The sequence below is a fragment of the Papaver somniferum genome, chromosome 10 (genome assembly GCF_003573695.1).
Source record: "Papaver somniferum cultivar HN1 chromosome 10, ASM357369v1, whole genome shotgun sequence".
NCBI lineage: Eukaryota > Viridiplantae > Streptophyta > Magnoliopsida > Ranunculales > Papaveraceae > Papaver > Papaver somniferum.
In genome coordinates this window covers 152,206,037-152,228,811 of record NC_039367.1, presented here as the reverse complement: position 1 = coordinate 152,228,811, position 22,775 = coordinate 152,206,037, and the positions used below count along the sequence as shown (strand labels likewise).

General features: G+C 36.9%; 1 pseudogene; it reads left to right on the top strand.

Annotated features, from left to right (window-relative positions):
• Positions 1 to 665: 665 nt before the first annotated feature.
• LOC113316551 lies at positions 666 to 19,197 on the top strand (annotated as a pseudogene).
• Positions 19,198 to 22,775: the final 3,578 nt, after the last annotated feature.

The following is a 22,775-nucleotide window of genomic DNA, read 5'->3' as shown; positions in this document are numbered from 1 at the left end:
TTACTGACGTGTTGTCTTAGTTGGCAACTGACTGCCGATGACGTATCAGCTTATCTGGTGATAACGTGGCAAATGACTGGGCAGGGAATCTTTGGTGTGTAACAATAATTTAATGAGGGTGAACAAAACCTCTCACGTGGGTGGCTATAACTTAAAGTGGGTGAACATATCTTAATGTGGGTGGCCAACTTAATGTGGGTGAATGAAACCCTGATGTGGGTGGCATGTCCGCTGTTCTCGAACAGTGGTCTTTCCTTTTGAACCTTTTGTAACAGTTCGTCAACTGTTGTCTTTTCTTCTAGCTTTTTGCAACAGAGTCGGTCAAATGTTATCTTTTCTACGAGCCTTTTGCGACAATCTTTCTGGACTGTTATCTTTTCCTTCAAAGGTTCTTGCAACGACTTTCTTCTTAAATTTTCAGCAACATTTTTCTGTAATTGTTACTATTTCTCAGGAAATTTTCTGCAACAGTTTCCTGTCTTCTTCTTTTTCCTCGGACTTTTAGTAACGGTTCTGGGGATTGTTTTCGTTTCTCATGAACTTTCCAGCACCATTTTGCTACAATTTTGTAGCCTTTTCTGGAACTTTTTGAGATGCTTTTCTAGAGGTCTTCCCTAGGGTTTTCAAGCGCCTAGAGATGTAGGCAACTTAACAACCCTGCGATCATGGCAGTAGTGATTTTGACATACTACAAACTCGAACATGTGGACACTGCGTTATTTGAGAAGCAAATTTTTTCGAACTTTAGACCTGAACATGCTGCGGATCAAACATCTCGACAACAATCTTGGTAATTTTCTCTCCATCTTTTGTCACGGACCGAACATCCTGATAATAGTTTCAACAACCCTTGTAGTGGTGCAGTTTGGATGGTTTTCGAATATAATAGTTTTAGCAGATCCCGAACTGTGAATCTGGATTGCAACAGTTGCGATCAACTGGACTACATTATCTGCGATTATGTGGTCTGCAGCAGCTGCGATCAGCTGGACTGCAGTTGTTGCGATCAAACTGTACTGCAGCAGTGATTTTCCAAGACATTCAAACTGCTTTTTCACTGACACGATTTTGAAGCATTCTGTTATACTTTTCTCAATGTGAAAACATGATTCCTTTTCTCGTAATCCCCTCAATCGACGCCAATGTTTGTACCCAGAAATATTTCTAGGCACAGAACATGATTAAACTGGTGTTGATGAGGAAAACAGGGTTAAAAACATGAAATAGCATAAAGATGAGAGACACGAATTTAACGTGGTTCCACATGGTTTGCCTACATCCACGGATGAATCCCCTTGAGGAGTGATGTTTTATTGATATTAGAATTACAATGAATTTTTTCTCTCTTAGCTCTTCCCCCCCTACCCCACCCCCACCCCCACCCCACCCCTTTTTTTTTCTACCAGGGCATCCCTGTTTATACAGTTGAACACTTAATTTTGAGATAAACTTAAATGACATGAATCTCCCTGCATGTCTCTGGAATCAATTCTGCATGAAACTGCCCTGCATGCCTCCTGGAATCAATTCTGCATGAAACTGCCTTGCATGCCTCCTGGAATCAATTCTGCATGAAACTTCCTTGCATGCCACCCTGTACTTGTTGGCAGACTGGATTAACTGGCTTAACGGGCTGGCAGTATGGATGGATGTTGTCTAGCAGTGCGGCATAGTACTTAACTAGAAACTGGTTAGAAGCGCGACTGGCAACTCGACTTTGACAATTAACCAACAGTTGACCTTGACCATTGACCAGGTGCTGACCTTGACCATTGACCATGCGTTGACTTCGCAGAGCACTGGACTTGCTGGTAGACACTTCAGTGGGTAGGCTGGTGGCAGCTGAATAATGACCCAAAATAATAAAATTGCCCAATATGTGGCAATTTTATTCATGGTACAAAGACAACCAGATCCTAACCAGAGATGCTTTTCTGGCTAACTTAATCTAGCTATACTGAATTAACTAGCGAAAAAAAACTAGAGGGTTTTCACATTACAGCGTAGTCAAACGTTGGCTCATTTTGTAAGGATCGACACACGAATGGATTTTTTTCGCGTTGTTAATCAAAAAGAAGCTCTGGACAATATGTCACCGTAGAAAAATCAATGTCGATGTCAAGGTCAAATTCAGAGTCAAATCAGCTTACACTGACGAGTTTAACATTTTCATTCATTTTGACGTGCATGGTACTGCATATCCAAGTCCAAGATTTGCTCAGACAGTTTGCGTTACTAGAGTTGTGTGGATGAACAAATTTTAACAATGGCGGTGATTTTTTGTTTTTCTTTTAAGGCATAGTAGCGGGAATTTAATTGTGGTCCAAGGTGTCATTTATACTGTACAATGGTGAGTGCTTCTCTACTCTGGTTTGAAACTTGGGGGTGTTAGAAATTCCCGGGCTTAACTAACCTCGAAAACCGGCTTGCAAGATTAGGGTTGCTCATGGATTATTAAGCATGGATCCTAGGTTATCCTAGGCGACGTGGTACTATTTAACATCCCCCTCAACGACTAGGACTACGCTGAACTGATGGGTATGACAGCCGCTGACTGGGCTACACTGACGCTATGATACGAAAGTCGCTGACTGGGATACACTGATGGGTGATACAGAAACCACAGACACACGGATGGACATGGGTGGGTTGAGAGGGGCCTGGCTCTGATACCATGTTAGAAATCCCCGGGCCTAACTAACCTCGAAGACCGTCTTGCAATGTTAGGATTGCCCATGGCTTATTAAGCATGGATCCTAGGTTGTCCTAGGCGACGTGGTACTATTTAACAAGCGGGTGTTGGACCTTTTCAGGATTTACCGGATTGCGTATCCATTACCAAAAGTTGGAGATGTGTAACAACTACCAACTCACCTATCAATAAAAAGTTGGAGTTACGGCCTGGTATCTCAGCTACCATGCTGCAGTATGGACAATATGGAAGACCAAGAATACTTCGTCGAAAACGATTCTACTGATGTAAGCAAAGTCATCAAACAAGTTGAGTCCGCAATTGTGAGGTGTTGAAGGGTTGGAATTTTAATTCAATCACCAAAGGGAGAGTTATTTTAATATTGATGCTTAAGTGTCATCCCAGCAATCCCAGAGAATAAAGGGGAAGGGGCATTATAAGTAAGCTTAAGTGCCTTCCGTTTGAAGTCAGTGCGTATAATAAATAGGTCTAAACCGTACCAGTGGATGTTTTTAATTTTTTGGTTTGTTTATGGCTTCTCTTAAATGTATCCCACATATTTATTAATCATAATCCATTTAAAATAAGTGTTTAAGTTCACCAAACAGACCTTTATAATCATTCGACATAACCCACGAAATTATATATAATTATTATATATAGCCCATAGTCATCATTAAATCACTAAATTAACATCAACAAAAACAAAAATAAAATAAAAAAGTCAATTATCTAATCAAATTTATGTAAGATATTTAATATTTTAAAAAATAATCAACACCCTCAATCAATTTTAGTATAATCATGATTGAGAAGAAAAAAACATCATCTTATAGCTTTTATTTTTTTATAGATTATCTTTATGAGTTCAAGGAGAATGGTTCTAGGAAAAGAATTAAACCTTAATTAATTCGATTTCGATGATTAAGAAAAAATTATTTTAGAGAAAATATACATCCCAATAAATTTTAATGTAATCATGATTAAGAAAAAATTATTTTAGAGAAAATATAAGAATTAGAGTTTATTTTGTTTTGGGGAAAAAGTAAGAGTTAGGGTTTATATATAATTGTTCAATTTGTAAGAATACTAAAAGAGTAATTATAATTAATTTTAAGTATGATTAAAAAAAAAAGTTAGGATTTATTTTGATTTTGGTGAAGAAGATCTAGGTTTAATTGTTAGCAAAAAATTAAAACTTGTTTGATTTTTCATTTTAACTTTTAGCGTTTCCTTTTAACTTAAATTTTTGGGCTATGATTAATAAAAGGATGGGTTATATTTAAGAGAAGCCTTGCTTATTTGTAGTTCTTAAGCCTGTTTAGTTGAGTTCTGACCTAATTAGGCTTAGGTAAGAAAAACACCGAAATAAAAAGGGAGACAAACTGAATGAAATAGTTGGGATACAAATACCAATTAGCTATTAGCTAGTATTTAGTTTCTGTCTTTAGTACTCCGTATTTGCTTAGGACTAGTTTCCTTGTTACCTTAGAACTCTACTTTTGTGTTCTCTATAAATACATAGTTTGTTCCAGATATAATAAATCAAAATAATATTATTAGGTGTTTGGTGGTTGATCTCCAATCAAAAGAGCGAAATACGTGTAGGATTCCATCCTGCCATAAACCAAATAAGAACACTATATAGAGCATAACTCATAAAACAATGAGAGGCCAAGAAGAAAATCAGGAGAAATATTTAGTATATCTAACAAACTGTTTCACTTAACTCATCCAGATGTCTCAGACATTGACAAAGTTCGTCTTCCTGAAGAACTTTCAGAGGCTGTAAAATCCAATGATATGGCTCCACTCTATTAAACCCTAGTTGCGAATAATGTGTTAGAGATGGACCCGAAGCTTCTCGAGTCGATGCTGCTAAGAATGCAGAAGAACTAAAGAAAATTGATGAAGAAGTCGCTGATGCTGAAGAGAAATTAGGTGAAAATGAAGTTCGAAAAGCTCATTTAACTAAATACTTATTCTTTATTCGAATTAGTGACAAGTAGAAAGCATTGGAGCAACTTATGGTAACTGAAAGGAAAACAATTGCCATGGGAAAAAGATGGATTTAATTTTCTATACCATGTAGATGGGTTTTTTCAACATGGATTTTGATATCATCTCCAAAAGTGTTGAAAAAGCTAAGAATTTGTTTGTTGAGGGAGGTGATTGGGAGAGGAAGAATCGTTTGAAGGTGTATGAAGGATTGTTTTGCATGTCCACAAGGAACTTTAAGAAAGCTGCTCATCTGCTCAACTTATGAGCTTTTATCCTATGAGACCTTGATCTTTTACACTGCCCTTACTAGCATTACATCACTGAAAGAGAAGGTGGTTGACGCACCAGAAACCTTAACTAAGAAAGCTTCTCATCTTCTCAACTTATGAGATTTTATCCTATGAGACCTTCATCTTTTACACTGCCCTTACTAGCATTATATCACTGAAAGAGAAGGAATGGGCCGAAGTTCTGAAAGTAAAACATTTCAAAGATGAATATATATTGCAAGATGATGTTTTAAATAATGGAATGACATCTGGAAAGGCATATGTACTGGTATCAAATGGGTGAAACAATTCCATATATGGATGGGAATGGGAAGAATGTCTATGCTTTTAGGGACAACTGGATAGAAGGGTTCACTGCTCACCAGGTTCAACAAAACTTCTCCACTTATGAATAATATCCTTATTACTTGAAAGTGAATGAGCTAATAGACACATACACACAAGTTGGAAGTTGGATTTACTTCAGAAATATTTCACTCAAGATCAAATGGAGAAAATCTTACATATCAGACCTTCAATGCAGCATGAGGATAAGATTGTTTGGTCCCTAACCCGAATTGTTCCATTCACAGTTAACTCCACCTACAAGGCCATTGTATGTCAAAAGAATCAAAACATGGAAAGTAAGGTGTAGGATCAGATTCTCGCAACAATTATGTCTCAGCGAAATTATCAATAGTATTGCACAATAGCGTCGCAGAACAGTTTCAGAAACAACGTCAGCAAGGATCGTGAGAAAGATGTGATAGTCTTGCGAATATTAGAGAGCTTGCGAAGATAATATTTGTAAGGTTGCGATAATGTCGCAAACCATATCCGAAATAAAGGACAGATTAGCTTTCATCCACTATGTATTTCCTTATAAATAGTCATTCGAGTTGTAAAGGAGAGGGAGATCTTTTTTGAGTAAGAGACAAGTAAATAGGAGAGAGAAAGTCCAGAGCAAAGTTCATTCTTGATTTCTTTATCTTTCTTGTAAGAACATTCACAAATTAATCAATGAATTTAAGAGTGTAAAAACCTAAAAATGAGTTGATCAACAATTAAATCATATGAGGGGTGTAGTGTAGGATTTCCTAGAAAAAGCTGAGGCAGAAGAACGTACAAATTTTGAACATTCATAATGGCGCTAAAAACAGGGACGAGTAGAAGATTATTCTAGAAAAATCTAAAGATTGATATTGAGATTTGTGAAAATTTAAAGTAACTGATTAAGAATTTTTCATAATTTTTTGAAATACTGTTAGCATTGAAGAAATGGCTAGAAGAAGAAATACATCCGAACAACCGACTACTATTAGAAGAAGCAAAAGAATTGCTGGAAGAGAAAGAAGTTAAATGGGAAAATCTACTAGAATTAGAAATAATAGATAAAATCTAATTCAATCGCCAATTCAACAAACATTAGTTCAATAGAGGAATACAGATTATGACAGAGTGAGCGTACACACTTGGCGATCAAATTCAGCAGAAGAAATGGAAGAAGAGCAACAAAATAGAAATTATAGACAGGTAGAGAGAAATTAAGAAGCAGATGAAAGAATAATTCATGGAGGCGAAGAAATTGGAGCGTTAGAAACATTGAGACGAAGAATACATGAAGAAAGAAGAGCTGAGGCAGAAGAACGTGCAAATTTAACAAGACAAAATCACGAGTTAAGGATGAAGAATATTAGATTGCAGAATAGAAGATCAAGAAATATTACAAAATCATATTCCAGATCAACCCGAAGAGAAATGAGGCAAAATTCACCTACGATCAATGTTGGAAACAATATTCAAGAAGAAATGTCAAATCCTAATGAAGAATATCGGGAAAATAGAGAAAGAATTGATGATCGTTACATTCCACAAAATGAAACTTTTGATGATAGGCAAATCGGAGGAAATCAAGAGAACGAGCAAATTCAGAGACAAAATAACCAAGATGGCGACGGAAATCAAGAGGAGGGAAGAAGAATTTTACATGTGAGAGAAAATCAAAGAAATCAACAGACAATTGAAGAAGAAATTGAAAGGCATAATGCTGAACAAGCACGTTTAATCTGCGAACGTGAAAGGTTGAGAGTGGAAATGGAAGAGCAAGATCTTCCGGAGACAATTCGCCAGAATAATCATGATAACCGAGAAAAAAGGCGTATACAAAACCGGAATAATGTTAATCTCAATGAGGAGTATGATAGAGTGAAGAGAATGGTTGAAAGACAACCAATTGAGTTGATAAGAAATGAACAAAATTATGGAGGGGAAAATGAACGACATCATCATTTGCAAATTCAAGATAGGGATGAGGAAGAGAATCGCAGAAGGAGACGAGATGAGGATAATGAAGAAGAGATACAAAATTTCGCAAGAGAAGATAGACGTGAACGCAGAAGAAGAGAAGCAAAATTAAAGAGACCAATTGGTCAAGATTCAGGAGTAAATAAACAAATCTTGAAAGAATTAGAAGAAATGAGAGGAATGCTGAATAACAGAGAAGAAGTAGGTAGAAGACAATTGGATGAAGCAATAGAGGAAGCTGCGAAAACTCCATTTATAGGGGAAGTACAATTAGGAGGAATACCACCGAAACGCAATTTGCCCGCATTAACCAGCATTTTCGATAGAACAACTTGTGCAATTCAACACATTAAAGCTTATGTGAGGTGCATGTTACAATGGGAAAATCATGATGCGGTATTGTGCAAATATTTCGCATCCAGTTTAACAGGAGAGGCGTTAAAATGGTTTGAAGGTTTACCAAAGAATACAATAACCTCCTTCAATCATTTGCAGACCACATTCTTGGGAGCATATATAAGTAATAATTCCTCACGACCTGGTATAGAAGATGTGTTTGGATTAAAACAAAGGATTGGCGAAAGTTTGAAACACTTGACTAAAAGATGGAGAACTTTGTGTAGCTAAATGGATGGCCGTGTAGATGAGAGATATCTCATATTATCATTCGTCAATGCTATGTTTGCAACAAACCTATTGTATGTTCAAATTTTCAGAGTCAAGAATACGATTACAATGACTGAATTGCGAGAACTTCAAGCAGAATACATTTCTTTAAAGGAAAGACAAAATGAAATGGAATCATATCCAGTTGCGAACACCAGCTCACAAGCAGCGAACGCAAGCTTATTACCCAAGCTAATAAATACAGTGGCTAATACTTCGCAAGTACAACAAGAAAAGGTGTCAGGTAATAATCAACAGAAGTTGGTAGCTATGGGAAGTCGAAATCAAGAAGAGTATGAAAGAGAAAGAAATTTCTACAATCGTGGAGGTAATAACAAGATTCAAAGACTCGATCAACCGCAAGAAACTTATGGAGGTCAAAGACCAAACTTTAATAGAGGACAAGGAGGTCACAAGGTAGTATGGGAAGAAATCAAGATGCCACCTCTAAATGAAAATGTGGATAAGATATGGGAGGCTATAATCTTGATAGAGAATATACCAACACCATGGAACATGGGAACGGAACCGCCCCCAAATCACAGAAGTCATGAATTGTTCTTATCATCATTTTCATGGACATACCACAAATGATTGCAGAAATGTAAAGATAATTATTTTGAGAATGATAGATCAAGGAAAACTAAACGAGTTTCTGGTAGGGCATCCACAATCTCAACCATTACCACCACCACCAGAGCATCATAAAGCGAATACGATGAAAAAGAAAGAAAAATTCTTCATAGAAGTTGGTGCAAAAGCAAAAAATCTATTTTGTCACTCTATCGTACATTCATATAAGATAATTGAAGATTTTCATGATAATGTTTTAAGTAGAGTGTTCGCAAGAGATAATAATGGTAGATAAGTTATGAATATTGCGAAAATTTCGCAATTAGAAGAATGGCAGAAACAGATCATTTTTTTACCGCAGAAGAAATTCCCGAAGGAGAAGAGGTGCATGACAATCCATTGGTAACAAAATTAGAAATTAATCCAAAACCAAAAGAAGATGAGGATGATGAAGGTGAAGATTCATGGGCAATCAATAGAATACTAGTCGATATTGGAAGCTCTGTGAACATCTTATTTTATCATACTTATAAAACCATGGGTGGAAGAGATGATGATCTTATACCTTCAACATATAAGATATATGGTTTTAATGGTACTTCTAACAAGCCTAAAGGGGAGGTTACTATGCAAATTCCATTGAAGGGAATATCTTCTGAAATCTCATTTTGTGTAGTTGATGTAGAATCACCCTACAATGCATTAATTGGCCTACCTTGGCTACATGGGATTCTAGGTGTAGCTTCAACTTTCCATCAATGCATCAAATTCCCTCACCCTAATGGTGTAGGAATCATAAGGGGAGATTGGGTTGAAGGAAAGAAATGTTACGAAACTGAGATATAATCTTGTGAAGGAAGAGCAAACAAGAAGGAAAACGGGAGACACAAAATCAAGGATGTACAAGGAAGTGATAATTTGATGGTGGATATAATCTAAAAGAAAGGAGAAGAGATGTTCCAAAATCAATGCTAGCTCAGGATAAAAAGGATGAACATACCATTACCAAGGAAGCAGTAGTAGAAAATCATAAAGAAGCATAGGAGGGCAAAAGTAATAAAAGCAAGAAATGTATGAATGATTAAGTTGTGGCGATAATCTCGCAATAAGTAAAATTCTCAAAAATACATTTGATTGAACAACAAAATTGAGATTGCGAAATTCAGATACAATATTATGAATTGCGAGACTCTCGCAGAGATAATGAATTTTATAGAAAATAATCAGAAAAGAATGACAAAAGAGAAAGAGGGGAACCTTTATGGCGTACACCCTAGTTCGCGAATAAAATTTCGCAAGAGGAAAATGTAAGACCTAAAGTACGTCATATTAGGGGGTACCTGTTACATGGCTCAGGGAAAGGCTACACCGCCACCGGAACCTGAGTCATGGAGATTTGGGGTCAATAAAGCCCATCCGGGAGAGGCACCTTGGATTCTCAACTTAAGCATATGACTTAGGTTGGGCGACTAAGGTAATAAGGACTCTCCCAAGGAGTGCAAATCTGATCAAGGCGCCGAGGTACACGGTTGAGTCAAGAGTGCCGAGGGCGTTTGAAGCGTCCTTGCCATTCTTGACAAGTCTTGGCTTATACTGCACTCGGCCGAAGAAAACCCCACTTAGGGTGCAGTCTCGTAACCATAAGCCTATAGGTAAAAGGGATAAGAGGCTGCGAAAACAATGGTTGTTGTTAAGACTGGATGGGAGGAGCTAACCTTGTATGGTAGAAGTACGCCTCCTTGAAGGGGCAACCAGGGGGAGATAAGGGCGGCACCCTCCATTAGGGAGCTGATAAGTGTCTTAAGACGCAAATGTCATGAGGCTTTTATTCGCAAGGATATAAGGCTTGTCATATTTGTGCAACAATCCTGAAGAGGCAATAATACAAAAGAAAAAGATAAGACGAGATCAATGGGTTTTCGCATGAAAGTGCGAAGACGTCCTGCGATTTCATCGCAAGACGGCAATGTCATGGGGCTTTATTTTCGCAAGAATATTTAGGCCTGTCATATTGTCGCAATATTCCTGAAGAGGCCATAATACAAAGAAAAAGTTAAGGCAAGATCAATGGGTTTTGCATGAAAGTGCAAGGACGTCCTGCGATTTTGTCGCAATGACAAGAGGTGGCATAATAAGACCTTTAATTAGGAAGGCAAAATAAGACCACACAGGAATGAGATTTTGAAAAGAAACAAAATCACTTCGCAAAAGGTTGCGAAATTATACAATAAGAAAAGTTTATATCTCTCATTTGGATTCAAATAACAGAGGCAAGTATGGGAATGTATGAAATTAGAAAATGTTATTTGTCTCCATATGAGAGATTTACTCAAAAATTCAAGAATTAATGATTATATTGATTAACTGTATTGCAAAGAAGAATTGTTTTAATTTACGCAGGTCAAAATGAAAGAAACACAAATATACAGAAAGAAGAAATAAATGTACAAGTGTTACAAAGAATCAAAGAAGAAATAAAGACTATTTCTTGGTTAATCCTTCATTATCTTCATCAGATTTTTTCTTCATCACTGCGTCAGAATCCTCATCACCATCAGAACTTCCATCACTATCAGATTCTTCATCGTCAGCTTCACTATCAGAGATAATCAAACTGGGAGTATTCTGTGGGATTTCTTCTAAAAGACAAGGTAATCAGAATGTGGGATATTATGATCATCACAAACCATCTGGATGGTTTGATTGCGAAAATGCATAGCGTCATTCTTAAAATTTCAATGGTGATTTGATTTGATTCTTCAATCTAGAATACTTGTCGTTGCGAGAAGAAAGATTCTTTGCGAGTTCCTCCTTTTCAGCTTCAAGTTCTTCAATCTTTTCACGATATTTATTTTCAGAATCTGCGAACAAAAGACAACCAATTATTAACTTGATGAAAATCATAAGAAGCAAAAGATTAGTAAAGAAGAGCAATTAGCAACCTTCTCTGTCAGAAATCATGTCTCTAATCAAGGCTGTATGTTCAACTTGGAGACTAACATTTACGCCTAAATCTTTTCTAGCATCATCTAAAATTTTCGCAGCCCAGACAAATTCATCCTCACTACTTATGAGAAGACGAGAACGAATTTGATTTTCCCTTTCGCAGAGTTCAATATTCTTGCGGTTAGCTTCATCTCGCTCAAGTTGAACTTCAAGGAGAGCCTCTTGGAATTTCGCAAAGCCTTGGCACCTTGATCAGAGATACGATCCTTATCATCTATGAGACCGCTAATTTGGTTCTTAACTCATTGGTTTTCTCTTTGGAATCAATAAGGAGACGCTTAAATCTGTTGGCTAAGCCTAAACTGGATCTATGATCAATTTCTAAGAGGCGAAATTTCGATCTAAGTTCATTTAGAGAAAGAGATGAAATTCTATCATTTGAAAAGCTATTTAAGGAATTGTTAAGACGTTCAAGAAGGGTATCATTATCCAAGGCATTAGGAAATGAGCGAAGAAGGGTAGCTTCATCAGAAAGACCATAATGTCTGCAAAAAGGATATTTAAATAAGATAAAACAACAGGATGAATGAAAAAGAGAAAAAGAAAAGTAACATACCATAAAGCTGATTATTAGCTTGTTGAAGACTAGAAATTTTATTCTTATACGAGGAAGAATCAATTTCTAATTGTCTATTTTTCTCGCGAAGACTTTTAACTTCAGCTTCCAATTCTTCATTCTTTTTGCGAAATTGAAGATTTTCTTTTCAAGATTTTCGCGTCTTCTCTCAGATCTGAGGCAAAGCAAAAGAAGCTTTTCCAGCCTGCGAAAAAAAAAAAAATATTAATATAGAAAGAGATTTTGAGTTATAACAATGAAAAAGTAAAAAGATAAAAGTATACCAGACTATTGAGAGAATGCAAGAAGTCGGGAGTCACTGATCTAGAAACTCCGCAAGAGATTATCGCCATCCAGTAAAGGGACATCACAAAGGGTAGCGAGAGCTTTGCAGGTATTTGCGAATTAATTATCTCCATCCCTTGTAGAGAATCAGAAAAGAGGCCAGAAAGCTTAGCCATAGAAGATTCAGGTGGAGAATCTTCAGGTGCCAGCAAGATCATCGTTATCCTCATCACCCTTATCATTTTCAGAACTTTCGTTAGGAAGCATTTGAAGGAGAAGGAGAACGAACTTTTTTTTCTTTGGAGGAGGACCACTTGATTTTTCCCTGCGAAGAGTACCTTTACCTTATCACCAATCTTCGCAGCATCAACGATTCTTCTACTTCAGCAATAACCTTCACACACAGATAGAAATAAGAAATGGAAGCATGGAAGTAACAATACTATTTAAAGTCATAAGAGAAAGTTTCTTACCTCATCTGTGTATGAGCGAAGAGCTAATAGAGTACTAGATTCCCTCCAGTCCTATTCTAACTATCGTTTAGTTCTTGGATCTGCGAAATGTCGCAAGAGTTAGCGAACAGAATACTAAAAATCAATAAAGAAATATAAAACGAGTTAAAGGAGAGAAACATACCTCTAAGTTCTGTGGAGTAAAGAGATCCTCTACCAGCACCACGGTTAACGAACTCTAGCATCAGACGGATGCAATCCCCACTTAATTGGAAAATGGCTCGCGAAAATTTTGGATGAGCGAGAATTTCATAAAATAAAGGAATGTATGGGTTATAAATAGGAATAGGGAGACCTGCGAGAAGTTGACCTAGAGAAATTATGATTGATTGATCATCACAATTTTGATTGGAGAAAAGCTTGACAGAAAGAATTGATTTAGCATTCACACCAGGAATGTGGGAGAGTGAAAGACCTTTATTAGCAAGATCTTTTTGGACATCTTGTAAATTCTTCTCATATCTATGACCACTTGGATCCATGTTTAAATACAGAGTATGGGAATGTATGGAAAGTAAAAGAATTGAAGGAAGAAAAAATTACAGCAGCAAAATTTATAGAAGAACGACAGAGTTGCAGAGATGATAGAGTAAAAATAAAAGAGAAAGTAAAAAGAAAAGTGTGAAGAGGAGGGAGAAGACTATATAAATAAAATTTACTTCTCGAAGAAATAAACACCATTAAGACGAATAGACGTGAGCGGTTGAAAAGTAGCGGTTACAGAAGACGTATCAAGAAATAAATGGAAGAGAGAGAGTACGTGTGATAAATGTGAGGATATGAAAGATAAGCAATTGCGAAATGTCTCACATCATTCTCTACTTTGCATAGAAGATATGAGAAGAGGGAAGATGTAGGATCAGATTCTCGCAACAATTGTGTCTCAGCGAAATTATCAATGGTATTGCACAATAACGTCGCAGAACAGTTTCCGAAACAACGTCAGCAAGGATCATGAGAAAGATGTAATAGTCTTGCGAATATTAGAGAGCTTGCATAGATAATATTTGTAAGGGAAGATGTCTCATAGCAAAAGAAGCTTTTCCAGCCTTCGAAAAGAAATAAAAATATTAATATACAAAGAGATTTTGAGTTATAGCAATGAAAAAATAAAAAGATAAAAGTATACCAGACTATTGAGAGAATGCAAAAGTCGGGAGTCACGGATCTAGAAACTCCGCTAAGAGAATTATCGCCATCCAGCAAAGGGACATCACAAATAGTAGCGAGAGCTTTGCAGGTATTTGCGAATTAATTATCTCCCATCCCTTGTAGAGAATCAGAAAAGAGGCCAGAAAGCTTAGCCATAGAAGATTCAGGTGGAGAATCTTCAGGTGCAGCAAGATCATCGTTATCCTCATCACCCTTATCATTTTCAGAACTTTCGTTAGGAAGAGCATTTGAAGGAGAAGGAGAACGAAATTTTATTTTCTTTGGAGGAGGACCACTTGATTTTTCCCTGCGAAGAATACCTTTACCCTTATCACCAATCTTCGCAGCATCAACTGATTCTTCTACTTCAGCAATAACCTTCACACACAGATAGAAATAAGAAATGGAAGCATGGAAGTAACAATACTATTTAAAGTCATAAGAGAAAGTTTCTTACCTCATCTGTGTATGAGCGAAGAGCTAATAGAGTACTAGATTTCCCAGTCCTATTCTACTATCGTTTAGTTCTTGGATCTGCGAAATGTCGCAAGAGTTAGCGAACAGAATACTAAAAATCAATAAAGAAATATAAAACGAGTTAAAGGAGAGAAACATACCTCTAAGTTCTGTGGAGTAAAGAGATCCTCTACCAGCACCACGGTTAACGAACTCTAGCATCAGACGGATGCAATCCCCACTTAATTGGAAAATGGCTCGCGAAAATTTTGGATGAGCGAGAATTTCATAAAATAAAGGAATGTATGGGTTATAAATAGGAATAGGGAGACCTGCGAGAAGTTGACCTAGAGAAATTATGATTGATTGATCATCACAATTTTGATTGGAGAAAAGCTTGACAGAAAGAATTGATTTAGCATTCACACCAGGAATGTGGGAGAGTGAAAGACCTTTATTAGCAAGATCTTTTTGGACATCTTGTAAATTCTTCTCATATCTATGACCACTTGGATCCATGTTTAAATACAGAGTATGGGAATGTATGGAAAGTAAAAGAATTGAAGGAAGAAAAAATTACAGCAGCAAAATTTATAGAAGAACGACAGAGTTGCAGAGATGATAGAGTAAAAATAAAAGAGAAAGTAAAAAGAAAAGTGTGAAGAGGGAGGGAGAAGACTATATAAATAAAATTTACTTCTCGAAGAAATAAACACCCATTAAGACGAATAGACGTGAGCGGTTGAAAAGTAGCGGTTACAGAAGACGTATCAAGAAATAAATGGAAGAGAGAGAGTACGTGTGATAAATGTGAGGATATGAAAAGATAAGCAATTGCGAAATGTCTCACATCATTCTCTACTTTGCATAGAAGATATGAGAAGAGGGAAGATGTAGGATCAGATTCTCGCAACAATTGTGTCTCAGCGAAATTATCAATGGTATTGCACAATAACGTCGCAGAACAGTTTCCGAAACAACGTCAGCAAGGATCATGAGAAAGATGTAATAGTCTTGCGAATATTAGAGAGCTTGCATAGATAATATTTGTAAGGGAAGATGTCTCATAGCAAAAGAAGCTTTTCCAGCCTTCGAAAAGAAATAAAAAATATTAATATACAAAGAGATTTTGAGTTATAGCAATGAAAAATAAAAAGATAAAAGTATACCAGACTATTGAGAGAATGCAAAAAGTCGGGAGTCACGGATCTAGAAACTCCGCTAAGAGAATTATCGCCATCCAGCAAAGGGACATCACAAATAGTAGCGAGAGCTTTGCAGGTATTTGCGAATTAATTATCTCCCATCCCTTGTAGAGAATCAGAAAAGAGGCCAGAAAGCTTAGCCATAGAAGATTCAGGTGGAGAATCTTCAGGTGCAGCAAGATCATCGTTATCCTCATCACCCTTATCATTTTCAGAACTTTCGTTAGGAAGAGCATTTGAAGGAGAAGGAGAACGAAATTTTATTTTCTTTGGAGGAGGACCACTTGATTTTTCCCTGCGAAGAATACCTTTACCCTTATCACCAATCTTCGCAGCATCACTGATTCTTCTACTTCAGCAATAACCTTCACACACAGATAGAAATAAGAAATGGAAGCATGGAAGTAACAATACTATTTAAAGTCATAAGAGAAAGTTTCTTACCTCATCTGTGTATGAGCGAAGAGCTAATAGAGTACTAGATTTCCCAGTCCTATTCTAACTATCGTTTAGTTCTTGGATCTGCGAAATGTCGCAAGAGTTAGCGAACAGAATACTAAAAATCAATAAAGAAATATAAAACGAGTTAAAGGAGAGAAACATACCTCTAAGTTCTGTGGAGTAAAGAGATCCTCTACCAGCACCACGGTTAACGAACTCTAGCATCAGACGGATGCAATCCCCACTTAATTGGAAAATGGCTCGCGAAAATTTTGGATGAGCGAGAATTTCATAAAATAAAGGAATGTATGGGTTATAAATAGGAATAGGGAGACCTGCGAGAAGTTGACCTAGAGAAATTATGATTGATTGATCATCACAATTTTGATTGGAGAAAAGCTTGACAGAAAGAATTGATTTAGCATTCACACCAGGAATGTGGGAGAGTGAAAGACCTTTATTAGCAAGATCTTTTTGGACATCTTGTAAATTCTTCTCATATCTATGACCACTTGGATCCATGTTTAAATACAGAGTATGGGAATGTATGGAAAGTAAAAGAATTGAAGGAAGAAAAAATTACAGCAGCAAAATTTATAGAAGAACGACAGAGTTGCAGAGATGATAGAGTAAAAATAAAAGAGAAAGTAAAAAGAAAAGTGTGAAGAGGGAGGGAGAAGACTATATAAATAAAATTTACTTCTCGAAGAAATAAACACCATTAAGACGAATAGACGTGAGCGGTTGAAAAGTAGCGGTTACAGAAGACGTATCAAGAAATAAATGGAAGAGAGAGAGTACGTGTGATAAATGTGAGGATATGAAAAGATAAGCAATTGCGAAATGTCTCACATCATTCTCTACTTTGCATAGAAGATATGAGAAGAGGGAAGATGTAGGATCAGATTCTCGCAACAATTGTGTCTCAGCGAAATTATCAATGGTATTGCACAATAACGTCGCAGAACAGTTTCCGAAACAACGTCAGCAAGGATCATGAGAAAGATGTAATAGTCTTGCGAATATTAGAGAGCTTGCATAGATAATATTTGTAAGGTTGCGAGAATGTCGCAAACCATATCCGAAAATAAAGGACAGATTAGCTGTCATCCACTATGTATTTCCTTATAAATAGTCATTCGAGTTGTAAAGGGGAAGGAGATCTTTTTTGAGTAAGAGACAAGTAAATAGGAGAGAGAAAGTCCAGAGCAAAGTTCATTCTTGATTTATTTATCTTTCTTGTAAGAACATTCAAAAATTAATCAATAAAATTAAGAATGTAAAAACCTAAAAATGAGTTGATCAACAATTAAATCATATGAGGGGTGTAGTGTAGGATTTCCTGCAACTACATAAGGAGGATGAAGCAAAGTTATGGCTTATCTTATGGTATATGCAGATCCCTCATAAGTGTCAATTATTCTTGTAGAAAGTTGCTCATGATATAGTCCATATGAATGAGAGATTTGCAAGATACAACCAATCTCAGCAAGTGCAATGCCAAAGATGCAATTCAGATGAAGAATCTATCATCCACCTGCTTCTCCAATGCAACTATGCTAGAAATGTTTGGAATGTTGTTGCTCCAGAGATCTGCCAATAACTTAGAAGTATCACAAATATACAACAATGGCTGAGAAGCTGGACCAATACAAATAACACCATATGCTTCCACAAAAGAACAAGAATAAATCTCATAACTATCACTATGTGGTTCATCTAGAAATCCAGATGTGAGCTAATCTTAAACAACAGCAAATGCACAAGCTGAAGCCTAAAACACAGGATTCTAACTTTCTGCACTGACAATAAAATTCGCATAAATCACAGTGCTAATACAGATCAAGTTTCTAGAAACTTGATACACAGAAATGAGGCTGGATGCAATAAAAATAATTGGATTCCTCCTCCTATAGGAAAACTAAAAATTAACATTGATGCTTCTATTTTGCCTGATCATTTTACTGCTGGTATTGCTCTAATCATTAGAGATTTTACAGGGAGGATGGTGGAAGCCCGAACTCTGGTAGAAAGAGCAAGAGATGTAGCCCAAGCTGAACCAGTGGCTGTTCTAAAAGCTCTACATTGGATCACCCAGTTGCAGTTGCAGAATGTAATTGTGGAATGAGACAACAAAGAAGTTATGGAAAGTATAAGGGGTACTCAGATTACTACCAGATAGGAAGATGCTAATGTCATCAGAGAATGTCAACATCTAGTTAAGTGTTAAGGAAATGTTCAAGTGTGTTTTAGGAATAAGAAATGTAACCAAGTAGCTTATCTACTTGCTAAGTATGCTAGGAATAATAATTGTGCTAGGAAATGGAGTTCTGAACTTCCTCTGTGTGTTTGATCTAGATTAGAGAGTTAAAAAAGAGTCATATAATGTCGCTTTGTTTGGCTTTGTGCCTTAATGAAAATCCTCTTCAGCTTTTCTTTCCAAAAAAAAAGAGAAGGTGGTTGACACACCAGAAATCCTAACTTGTGTTAGGGAAGATTCTACATCTCTCGGAATTTATTAACTTGTTAGAATATGGGCATCCAACTCAAAACGGATTGGCAATGAATGGAGAGGCTCTAAGAGATTATAAACTGCAGGATCTTAGATAATCCAACAATGTGGGACTAATAATCTCAACACGCCCCCTCACGTGTAGCCTTGTTGGGTCTAACACGTGGACAATTTAGTCGGGTGACGTGGAATAAAGACGCGGTCAAATGACTCGACACAAATAGCCTACTCTGATACCATGTTAGAATATGGACATCCAACTCAAAACCAATTGGCAATGAGTGAGGAAGTGGGTTGCATAATCGTCCTTATTTATGTTTTTGACATTGTGTTATACTAGTACGGTTGTGATTTAATTTTTTTTCCTTTTTATTTTTGTATATGATGCAGGGAACTTTCTCGGTTTATTGCACCACGGAAATTACACTGTAAGATAGATAAAGTTGCTGGACTTCTAGAAACAAACAGACCTGATGCAAATAATGCACTCTACCAAGCAACCATCAAGCAAGGAGACTTCTTGCTAAACAGGATCCAGAAGTTGTCTCGTGTGATTGATGTGTGAGAGATGCATCCAGTTAACCTGCAAAATGCAGTTCTGAAAATATGCAAACAACCTGTTCATAAAGGGACGTAGTTTTGATTGATCAATGCAACAAAATACTTCGAGGATCTAGAAGATGCCCCGAGTGGTCAATCTCTTGAGACATTATAAGTTCTGCTTTACTTGCTTTCTTTTATCAAGAATGTACTTTATTGTTTCATTACTTTCTGCTTAGTATGATTTGAAGTAGAAAGGGAACTCAGTCTCCCCTTTTGTGTGAAGGTCATTGAGTTGACATTACTTTCAGAAAAAGAAAAAAATATTTCTAAAATCCGATCAACTAAAAATGAAATATTTCTAACAGTAGACAATCCAAGATAAAATAAATGGTGGTTTATTTGGCCGTTGTATGAGGTATTTGATAATCGTTACCCATATGATAGTACTATTTTTAGTTTTTAAGTCTCCCATATATCTTTCAAAAACGAGTGATGTTTCACACCTTTCTGTTTTTGTTTCCCTCGAAAAGAAATAAGTTGTTGTTGTTGTCGTCGTTGCTCCCCTAGCAATCAAAATAAGGGTGGCAGGTACACTGAGATGATATTATTGGCAATATCTCTGAAATCGTTATAAGCTCTGTTCATTATCTACCTCGGCTTGTAAGATTAGGGTTTCCCAATCATGGAGGAACTAGAAATCTTACATAGGAGGGGCTTGACAAGCTAGTTGACTTGGCCAATATTTTTCACCGGGAAAAAAAAAATGCATTTTTAGGGTAATTGGCTTAAGTCGGGGTAAGTTGGGCTTTAGATTTGTCCCTGAGTAGAGAGAAAGAACCCGAAACGAAAGCGTAAGCGGTGGATCCTGAAGCAAATTTCATTTCCGGCTTGATCTTCGCAAGCATACGATTCATTGGTCGTTCAATTTCGGCTGCGTTTTGATTGCTCAGCACGATCTTAAGTTGTCCAACCAATGTCGTGGAACTAATTTCAACACGCCCCTCACGCAGTGTAACTTCTATGAGTTTGGCATATGGACATTAAATCAGATGACATGGAGGTACGGTCAAATGAACCATCAAAAATTTCCTGCTTTAATATCATATTGAAGTCCATGGATCTAACTAACCTCGAAAACCGTCTTGAAAGATTAGGATTGCTCAAGGCTTCTAACCTGCAAAATCTTAAGTAGTTCATCTAGTGTGGGAATAGTCTCAACAACGACCATAGATATATTGTTTTTTAAATTCCTTTACATGAAGATGTTTTAATTTCGTGAAATTTACTCCATACCCCGTGTTTTCGGATGCTCGGGTGTTTTCAGTGTATCGTGTAGTTTATTTATTGTTGTTTAATTATGTACGACATATTTTTCCGATTCTGATATATACAAATGAGGTGTTTCTAACACATCTTTTAACGGTTATTTCGTTTTTAAGTTGTTCAATAAATTACGAGATTTTTTTTTCGTGCCTTGTGCTGAATAATTATGTCCAACATGTTTTCTAAATTCAGCAGGTTTGTATATTGTTGTTTAAGCATGACATGTTGGTGTATGAAGTCTGCGTTTTTTCAACATATACTTAATGCATGTTATTGGTTACAATATAATTTTACTATACTGCTGAAGAAGTAATATTTATATTAACTCAGTTGGTTTAAGGTTGTTCAATTATGACATACTTTCCCCGTAAGAAACCATGGAAAACACAAAAGAGAAACAAATGGGGTTAGTCTAGTTGGCCAGGAGTCTGACTCTCAAATAGGAGGTCAGCAGTTCGAGTCTCGGTTCAAACGTAATTATACTAATTTTATCATGAATTTAAGAGGATCGAGTTTGCTCAGTGGGGCGTAAGCCGGTGACTACCCTGCCAGAGGGCAGGACAGCCTATGCCTAGCATCAAAAAAAAATCAAATCAAATGAAGGTGAATGAAAATAACCCAGGCTACAAACCTATCCCTATTATTAACCCGTTTCAACCCTAGAAAAAAACCCAGAATTTGTCACTATTCTCAAGATAGTTTAACACTCACGAAATCTGTTAAAATCGAATGTATTAGAAAATGAGTCCAATTTTTTTTTCCAAAGTCACCATCAAAAGTAATTTTATATATGGTTAGTTATGATGATACTTGTAAAAACACTTGATTAAATGACATTCATACATTATAATGGTTGGTTGTGATGTTGTTCCAAGTAGAAATTAAAATAATATATATATATATAATGAAAACAAGTGATGTGTGTGCAGCCTTACAAATCCGACCATCGATTTATCATCCTACGATGCGGATCGATTGGTTATATGTCTTATATAGACGTCCGTCTGATCTCTTGAGATTTAATTATTTTGGACGACATAGATTATGTTGTGCCCCGTACCAAAGCTAATTTCAAGCTAGACATGGTTCTGAAATACGCTCTGCCCGACCACCAAGGTAACGAGCCCTTATTAGTTAACCTGACTTAACACGCCTAAGCTACCAAAAAAGAAAAAATAAAGCATGAAAGCGCAAAACAAAATCGAGTGGGACTCGTTTGGTTTTTCTTTTATGTGAGCAATGCACAAACAGGAAGAAGAAAAAATTAATTTCCTTTTGCAACGTGGTTAAGATTTGTACTTAGACTTTTCTTCTCGGGATTGATAGTTTTTTATCCTTTTTCTTTTTTTTTGAAGCATTCTATTGATATTGAGCATCAATATTTGGGATATATAGTCGATCAGATACGGGCCATACAACAACGTCAGATATTTGCTAGACTACGACAGGGCTGTGGGTCCTGGCTAATTAGACCGACCAACAAAATACTGAAATTCGCGTAAAGGACTACGGTCGGGGTTGTAGGCCCCTGCTAATTTGATCCCATTAACAAAATACCAGAATTTGCGTAGGGGACTACAACTAATTTGACCCGACAAAAAAAAATACTGGAATTTGTGTAGGGGACCACGGCCGGGGCTGTAAGCCCCGACTAATTTGACCCCATCAACAAAATACCGGAATTTGCGCTACAGCCCCGACTAATTTGACACGACAAACAAAATACTGGAATTTGCGTAAGGGACCAAACAACAAAAAGAAAAGAAATCAAAAATGGTTGAGCCCGGCCGTAAGCCGGAATTTGCGTAGGGGACTACGGCAGGGGATGCAAGTCCCGGCTAATTTGGCCCAACCAACAAAATACCGGAATTTGCTTAGGGGATTACGGACGGGGCTGCAGGCCCCGACTAATTTGCCCAGACCAACAAAATACAAGAATTTGTGTAGGGGACTACGACCAGGACCATCAGCCCCGACTAATTTGACACGACCAATAAAATACTTGAATTTGCGTAGGAGACCACGGCCGGGACTGTAGGCCCCGACTAATTTGACCCGACCAACAAAATACTAGAATTTGCATAGGGGACCATGGCCGGGGCTATAAACCCGACTAATTTGACACGATCAGAAAACACTAGGGTCGCAAGCCCCAAACAACAACAAAAAATCGAAAAAAAGTTGAGCCCCGGCCAAAGGCCGGGGTGATACCTAGTATATATATATATATATTGATATATTAAAAAATTTAAAATTATATATTAAAATGAAAAGGAAAC